This window comes from Lissotriton helveticus, chromosome 9 (genome assembly GCF_964261635.1).
Source record: "Lissotriton helveticus chromosome 9, aLisHel1.1, whole genome shotgun sequence".
Taxonomy (NCBI): domain Eukaryota; kingdom Metazoa; phylum Chordata; class Amphibia; order Caudata; family Salamandridae; genus Lissotriton; species Lissotriton helveticus.
In genome coordinates this window covers 797282472-797291143 of record NC_136070.1, presented here as the reverse complement: position 1 = coordinate 797291143, position 8672 = coordinate 797282472, and positions in this window count along the sequence as shown.

The window sequence follows — 8672 nt, the reverse complement described above, 5'->3', positions numbered from 1 at the left end:
TGAGAATCAATGAAGGGATGCCCATGCCTTTTAATACAAGCCACAACTTGTCTCTAGGCACCAGATCGAAGGCAGTCTTCAGATCGATAAAAGCAACATAAAGACTGCCCCCACCAAGTACCACCACTTTCCAGTAAATCATGAGAAATCTAAAGACCTGGTCCACTGTCCCTATCTTGGACCGGAAGCCAGCCTGAAATTGTGAAAGGATATCTTCTTCTTCTGCCCACAATTGAATTCTCTGCAATATTACCCTGCCAACTAGCTTATGCATTGCATCTATAAGGCTGATTGGCCTATAGTTGGAAGGGTCTTCTCTGGCCCCCTTTTTAAAAATTGGGACTACCTCAGCTCCCTTCCATGAATCTGGGACCGGGCAGCCTCCAGCGATAGTTAGTGTAAATAGGTCGCAGATAACCTCTGGAGGGAATAAAGGATGAACAAGATGGTCCTCCAAGACAAGGTTAATAGGCTTGGAGTATAAGTTAGAAAAGTGGTCATACTAGGTCTGCGAGTGGTTGTCTTTTGCTAAACTCGCACTTTTAAGTTCAACCCATCGGTTTTCATCCCAATCTATCTTTGCTTTGCTTGATGCTGGGCCTTTCTATAATCCTGCCTTGCGACTTTGATTTCTGAGCTCTTCTTGTCTCTAATCGCAATTATCAGGGCCGTACGTTTGAGTCTACACTCCTTTGTGAACCATTTTCTACCTTTTGCAATTTGGTTGGCAGGTATAATGGGCCTATTAGGGTCTTGGCAGTGAATAAGAATTTGCTCTACAGTACGGGCATGTATACTAGAAGCGTTAGCCAGTCCTTGGACTAATCCCTCTCTTAGCTCATTCATGCCTTCGCAAAGAGCTCGCTTGATGGCTACCATCTTAGCTTCATCGTGGGCAACCTTAGGCCATTTCAGAGCTCTTCTAGAATTAGAGAGTATCATCTCTTTAGTCAGGGAATAGGTATGATTAGATGATATATGACAAGGATGTGTCCAAGGGGACTTCAGCGACATGCAGAGAGGGTTATGATCACTGTCGGTTGTATTGCCCACCATCATGTCTAGGACACAGCCCCAAAGCCTAACATCCACTAGTATATAATCAATTCTAGATGGACTAGTTGCCCTGTTGAAAGTAGGTGCCCCTAGGGCGTCAGAACGAGTCCTACCATTTACTGCCCTTAACCCATATTCCAAAGTCAGTGCATACAATTGAATAACCAACCGGGACCATTGCTTTACAGGGGGTATGGACAAGGGTGGTACACCCTAGCCTCTATCTTCCTCCTCCATCCCGACTATGTCCTCTTCGCTAAGGGGCTCAAATGTAGTGTTAAAATCACCAGCTACTAAATATCTTGAATTCGGCGAAGAATCTGAAAGGCCCTGTTCCAATATCGTAAGAGCAGGTGTAGTGTTGCCCCCTCTTAGCCCCCTTATATAGACATTTAAAAAGTCCAACTCACCCCCCCTTACACTTGATGGTAAGTTTCATAATGTCGGGGCTCAAGTTATTGTATTTAAGTGTGGTGCAATTGAGGGCAATACTAACCCAAATAATCAACCCTCCTGAGGGACAACCCCTCCCTTTGGTAGTAGCAGGAATACAGAAACAACTATAGCCCGATTTGTACAAGGGAGTCATGCTCCATGTTTCTTTGAAGGCACAAATATCAAAACCCCCTACCAGATCATTCCAATGAGGTAAAGATAGCTTATTACTAAGGCCAGCAATATTCCATGACATAATTTTTAGCTGGAAGTTAGTATGCATATCATAACTTTGGACTGTGGTAGGTGCCTGCAGCATTTCTGGGTTGTTTGGATGAGCTAAAAACATTGGTGGCAGGGGTGTCTGTAGTTGCTGTCCTGGTATATTCTCAAGCAGTAGTCAATCATTGGCATCCAGAGACGAGGATACACTTGGTAAGTCCAGCGGGTATCGATCGTTAGCTCTTCCTGGGGGGAAGGTCAGTGGGAGCCTCCTGATCAGAATCAATGATGGTCGGGGGGCAGGTGCGAAACTCAAGGGAGACAAGATTCTCAGTCAAAAAGGCATTGATTAGAGTCAGCTTGATAAAATTTTGCAAATGTGTACGTGCTGTGTGTGCCTCCTTGCCCTGACAATGTCCTCCCTAATAAGTGAACGACACTCCCTAACATGTCGAATCCAGTGTATTGACTTATTTATAAATGATTCCTCGCTTTCATAACCTGCTGCAATGCCTCGTTTTGGAACATTTATCATGTAAACATTGTTCCCTTCTATATGTGGTGTTTGCTGGGAATTATTCCCAGCCGATTTATGCGGGGCTGTTACATGTATTGGTCCAGATGCATTATTGGTTACCATACGGGGGGCTGGAAATTGCTGCGGCACTGGATTCTAGGAACGCAAAGTTGTGCACCTACTCTGCCCATTGTGTGGGGGGGGGAACTGTGTCCAGTTTTGTGATTAAGGGGATAAGTGGGCGTCCACTTGTTTGAGTGCCTTGAACCTGCAGATAAGAGGGAGGTTGCTGCGAGCGTATGCGCTCGTCTATCAGAGAGCGTAGCTGTTGATTATGAACTGTCTGACTGGGAGTCAAAAATGTTATCACAGCAGACAGTTCATCAATCTTTGCTCTCAGAACCCCTATCTCCTGTCTAAGCAAGGCTACTAGCTGGTACAGTCCCTGGGATGAGTCATCCACCAGGGTTGCAGCATCGCCGACTTCCGAAGTGTTGGTAACATCAGCTAGAACTGCGAACCTGTTGGTGCAAAGCACCAGAGTTTCTGGTGGACTGAGTAAGGATGGACACACTACACGCAGGCTTCCTGTGCTCGGAATCAGCTTGGTTGTGGGGTCTTTTTTAAATTACTTTTTTATCATTGTGCTTTCATCATTACTATTTGCACTTTTCTCTTACCTGCCTAACTTTCTCCTGTTTCCGCCACGCACCCCGGTCCATCGTGGTTTGTGCCGATTGTGTGGAGGGTGCAGGCGGCTCCATTGCTCCTCTGCCGGCTGGCGAGGGGCGGGGACAGGGAGATTAGTGCTCTAGTGAGCCTAACTTATTTAAGGCAGTCCACTCAGCTGCCGCGTTATTGACACACTACAGGCAGGCTTCCTGTGCTCGGAATCAGCTTGGTTGGGGGTCTTTTTTAAATTACTTTTTTATCATTGTGCTTTTATCATTACTATTTGCACTTTTCTCTTACCTGCCTAATTTTCTCCTGTTTCTGTCGCGCACCCATGGTCCACCGCAGTTTGCACCGATTGTGTGGAGGGTGCAGGCGGCTCCATTGCTCCTCTGCCGGCTGGCGAGGGGCGGGGACAGGGAGATTAGTGCTCTAGTGAGCCTAACTTATTTAAGGCAGTCCACTCAGCTGCCGCGTTATTGACACACTACAGGCAGGCTTCCTGTGCTCGGAATCAGCTTGGTTGGGGGTCTTTTTTAAATTACTTTTTTATCATTGTGCTTTTATCATTACTATTTGCACTTTTCTCTTACCTGCCTAATTTTCTCCTGTTTCCGTCGCGCACCCATGGTCCACCGCAGTTTGCACCGATTGTGTGGAGGGTGCAGGCGGCTCCATTGCTCCTCTGCCTGCTGGCGAGGGGCGGGGACAGGGAGGTTAGCGCTCTAGTTACACCTGCCTGTTTAAACAGTATGTCCCACCCCCGCGCAGCGGATGTGCGCAGCGGGCACGCCGAAGGCCTGCCAAAGGCAAGTCCGTCTGCGCCCCTCCGCACCAGGACGGGGCTAGGGGGTTGGAACCCCTGTTTAAACCCCCCCCCCCGGTAATTCCTGCTACAACAGGGAGCAGCTTTTGAGGGTCAGAGGTCAGAGGACGAATATATGTACACATATTATGTCTTTTGAGGAGGAACATAACTATTGTCCTCTCTGTAATTTTAAATTCAAGCCTTCTGAGTCCCCCCCTCAGAAGCTGGGAAAGTAAAATCCTTTTCTTTGTTACTTCTTAATTGCCGTTCCCTCCCCAAGCATGCGAGTGAAATCTGCCTTCTTTTAGAAGAGAGGAGCCCTGACGCTCTCTTTCTCACTGAAACATGGACAAATATGGTCTTGGATGCCGATGTGGTCCGGGCCCTCCCACCGAACTACGCTATTGTCAGACGAGACAGTGGCCGGGGTGGGGGGATTGCCATTATATACAAAAATACTTATAGTTGTAGATCAACTAGGTGTCTTCTATCGGACTGTGAGAGCGTTTCCTTTGCTATTGCCTTCTCTCCTACTTGTACTTTTTCAGGAATCCTTTTGTATCGTCCACCAGGAGCACATGCCAATTTCTGCAATGATCTTCCAGACATTGCTATAAATTGTGATTTCAACATTCACCTTGATGAACCCGACACCTCCCCTTTGCATGATCTCATGGCAGGCCTTGAAGCTTTTCAACTGAAACAAATTGTTACTGGCCCTACCCACAAATTAGGCCATTTACTTGACCATTTTTTCACTAATCTTGATAACATTATTTTGGCTGAGACCATTATAATACCTTGGTTGGACCATTTCTTGTTATCCTTTGTTTGGAACCCCTAGATCAGTCACAATATTTTATAAGGACTAAAAAATTGGGTCGCACATGGTCTAAACTCTTAGTGGAAAAATGGGCAACTAACCTTAACAACTCGACCCCTGCATTCTGCTCTAATCCTTTTAGGGTGAATGAGTATTTTAATAGCTGGCTGGAGTCTTCTTTGGACCTCACCCTCCCTAAGAAAGAATACTGCCACTGAGTTGGCATTAATAAAAAGCGTGGTATTCCCTCAACCTCAGACTGCTTAAACAATCATGCAAGCAGTCCGAACGGAAATGGAGGAAGGATTTTTCTGAGGCCAGTAAATGCAATTACAGAACTGCACTTAGGCTCTATAAAAGTAAAATAAAAGTTGCACAAGCCAGCTATTATCAGGAGAAGATTGTCTCTGCTTCCAATTCTCCCAGGGCAATTTTGTAAGTTTTTAAATCTCTGATTACTCCTCCTGGTCCTCTGACTGAACCGGTGAATGCTCAAAAACGCTGTGATGAATTAGCAAATTTTTTCGCCATTAAGGTTTCTAACATCTATTCGCTGTTTCAGCAAACTGACTCTGAAGTACAACTTCCTCCACCCTTTCAACAGGTTCAGCTGGAGGAATTTGCGCCGCTTGCCCTATCCAATCTGCAGCGACTCCTGGGGAATCTTAAGTCGGGATCCCCGGCCGACGCCGCGACCCCCCCATTCTTAAGTTGGTCTCGGAGACTGTCTCCCCAGTTATTCGTGATGTAATTAATTCCTCCCTTGTAACCGGACTGGTCCCGCCTTTATGAAAACAAGCAAGATTTAAAGCTCTACTGAAAAAACCCAATTTAGACCCTGAGGACTGGGCGAATTATCGCCCCATTTCTTTACTGCCAGGTATTAGTAAACTTGATGAAAAACATGTAAATTCCATATTAGCAGCGTTTGTGGAGAATAACAAAAGCCTACACCCCACCCAGACGGGCTTCAGAAGCAAGCAGGGCATGGCCCCCATGAATTTAGATCCTTGGTGGCCCAGCTACCTTTGCCCTCCCCCTTTACCTAAGAAACAAATTAAGAGCCTAGGCGTATGGTTAGACCCTAATCTTAGCTTCTTAGTACAGTCACGTAAAGTTGCTGCTACATGTTATGGTCTGATCAGATTGATAAGGAAGATTCTGCCTCTCCTTCCTTTTGAAGCTAGACGTCTGTTGGTTCAAGCCCTTATTTTATCGCGGCTAGATTACGCTAATGCGGTTTACCTGGGCGCACCTCATGGAATCATCAACATTTTGCAGCTTGATCAGAACTGCGGAGTGGAGAAGTGTGGCTCACTGGTTAGAGGAGGCAGGCCCTGAAGCAGAGGTCAGACCCGGGACCAGGGTTCAATTCCCGACGCGGCAGGGTCTTGAGCCCAAATATCCACGGACTCGATAATTCTCGTTTCGGTGCCTACTCGAATCACGGGTTCACACTCTGCAGCTCTGGGCATTAGCTGCTTAATCTCCACTACGGCCCCCCCATGGCGGGATGCCTGGCTTTCACCTTGGGGATGCCCAGTACGGGTATCTCACAGGAAAAAAGCCAGGACGGGTTCCCAAGGCAAGCGCCGAGATGCCTACGGGTAATCGAGCGCTATATAAGAACGCATAATAATAATAATAATAATAATAATAATAATAATAATAATAATAATAATAATAATAATAATAATAACTGCGCCGCCCGACTTCTAATGAATGTACCAAAGCGGAATTCCGCTAAGTCAGCACTTTGTCAGTTGCACTGGCTGCCAGTGCAGCAAAGGATCTGGTTCAAGGCCATGTGCACTGTTCATAAGTCCATCAATTGACCCCCTCTGATTCAGCCTATGCTGCAATTATATCAGGTCTCCCGGACTCTTAGATCTAACCATTAAAAACTTCTGACAGTCCCTAGTATTAAACGGGCACGGATGGGTGGCCGACGTTTTTCACTTCATGCCGCAAAATTTTGGAACAAGCTTCCCGACTCTATTCGTCTTGAACCTAACTGTCTCCATTTCAGGAAACTGCTGAAAACCTTTCTCGTTCCTTGATCAGTGAAGAATGATTAGGTGTCACTAATGCGCTGGGATGCCCTTGGGTAGCCATGCGCTATATAAATGCGTATTCATTCTGAGGTTCCGTGATTTTCGACTTCGCTTCGTAGTCAGCCGCCATTTTGTGACAGCCGCCATTTTGTGTTGCCCTCACTCAGGCGACACGGCGAACATGATGTTTTTGCCTTTTCAGCTGCTTGCCTCTCCTGTTAAAAAGTAACCTTTTGTCCTTGTTTAAGAAACCAATGTCAGGAACTGGCCGAGTTAGTTAATCCATGTTTAGACTGATTGATCCTTGTCTTAGTTGGCTGTGTGGGTCTCACCATTCTTTCTTTATCTTATCCTGTTTAACTGGCCTTCGCTATTCTTTCTGTGTATTCTCTTCTTACACAACTGTCCTTTGAGGCTCGCAAATACATCCTGCCACCTGCAAATTGAATTACATACACTAGTATTGATTAACTTGAGGGGAGGGGAGAACACGGGGTCTGAAAGAAGGGCGTATACAAGATACCCGATAGCTTGTTTTCGTACTTTTCCCATTTGTCAGTTCTGTATGTTTTGGGAGTGGGTATTGTAAATATGTATTGTATAAAAGACTGATCACCACGGAATGAAGTGGCAGTCTCCTGAGAACTTACCATTGGTGTACTTCTAGGACCACTGTGCTTAGCTACAGCTAATAAACCTGATTTTCTACGCCTAACAAAGTGTCTTGTGTCTCTGTCTGATAAGGCAGGTGAACCCGGAGATATCAGGCGTGCCCTGCGCCGCTAGGCCCGTAAGGCCCAGTTCTCCAATTGGCGTCTTAACGTGGGGCGACTTCAGTGGTAGCGGTTCAGCCCGAAGATCGTGAGGAGCCTCGCAAGAAAATTCTGGAGGATTCGCGAACCACGTCAAGCGACCCCTGTATGTCGAAAGTGGACCGAAGGTCTTTTTCAGTGCGGCTACTCCTTTCCGACGGCTGCAGACGACTGCTGCCCTGACTGTCGCCCTGCCTTGGCCCCCTGGTGATGATTGGTATCGCGAGATGTTAGACGGACACCTGTTGGCGTGAAAAAATACTTAGTTAAGTATACGTGGGTAGCTCCCACTCTTTTTGTTTTGGTTTTTATTCGACAAATGCATTAGTCGAAGCCGAGGGGTAAGTACGTTTGTGCTGTAATAATTGTCTTAAACCCCTTGAAGTTTGAGATTAGTCCAGTTCGTTACAAAATGGCTGGACTTAGTACGTTTAAGAAATTTTGTTGTTTTAGTTGTAACAGGGATTCCTAGCTCGAGGACTCTTGTCCAATTCCTCCGGTTGGAACTCCCACTTATGAGCCCTATTCTAAACATGGTTTTGGTCCTATTATTTTTAATGAAACATGGATTCGATATACAAAGAAAGATGGTGTTCTGCAGTGGCCACAAAATGGTAGCTTTGAGCCTGACATATTAGACAATTTAGAAGCGATTTTGTTTAAAAGAAAAGCCCGGCCGGCAATGTTTGACTCTTTCCACCTCTGGCGTAAGGAAGCCAAACAGAAAGAAATTAAAGAAGCGAAAAAAGATAGGAAAGCACAGGATCTGATGATCCTACAGGCTGCTCAACAGTTTAAAAATAATGAAGTTGATCAAATGATTGACGTTTCAGAACGACAGCACCGTATGGCGATAGATAGATGTTATCCAGTGTTGCCTCCTCCCACAAAAAGTAAAGATCTTGATGAAGATCCTTTAATGTCTCATTTGTTGCCATTACCTCCACCTTATGTATTAGGTGCTAATGCACCTCCATTACAACCTATTGTTCAGCAACCTATTGTCCAACCAGTTATTCCAGTTGCTCCGCAATTGCCTCTTCCAGTAATTCCGCCCCCACTTCCTTTGCCACCGATTTCTGTACCTCAGTCTCCTTCACCGTCAGTTTCTTTTACTACTGATAGTTCTTCCCCTGCTGTGCTTAACACGATGTCTCCAGTTTTACTGTCTGATTCTCCTACAGCTCGTCAACGATTGGTTGAGACCGTTTATGGTCTTTTGTTACCTTTCTACGGGTCTCTTAATTTGACTCCTGCTTCGTCCCGAAGACAA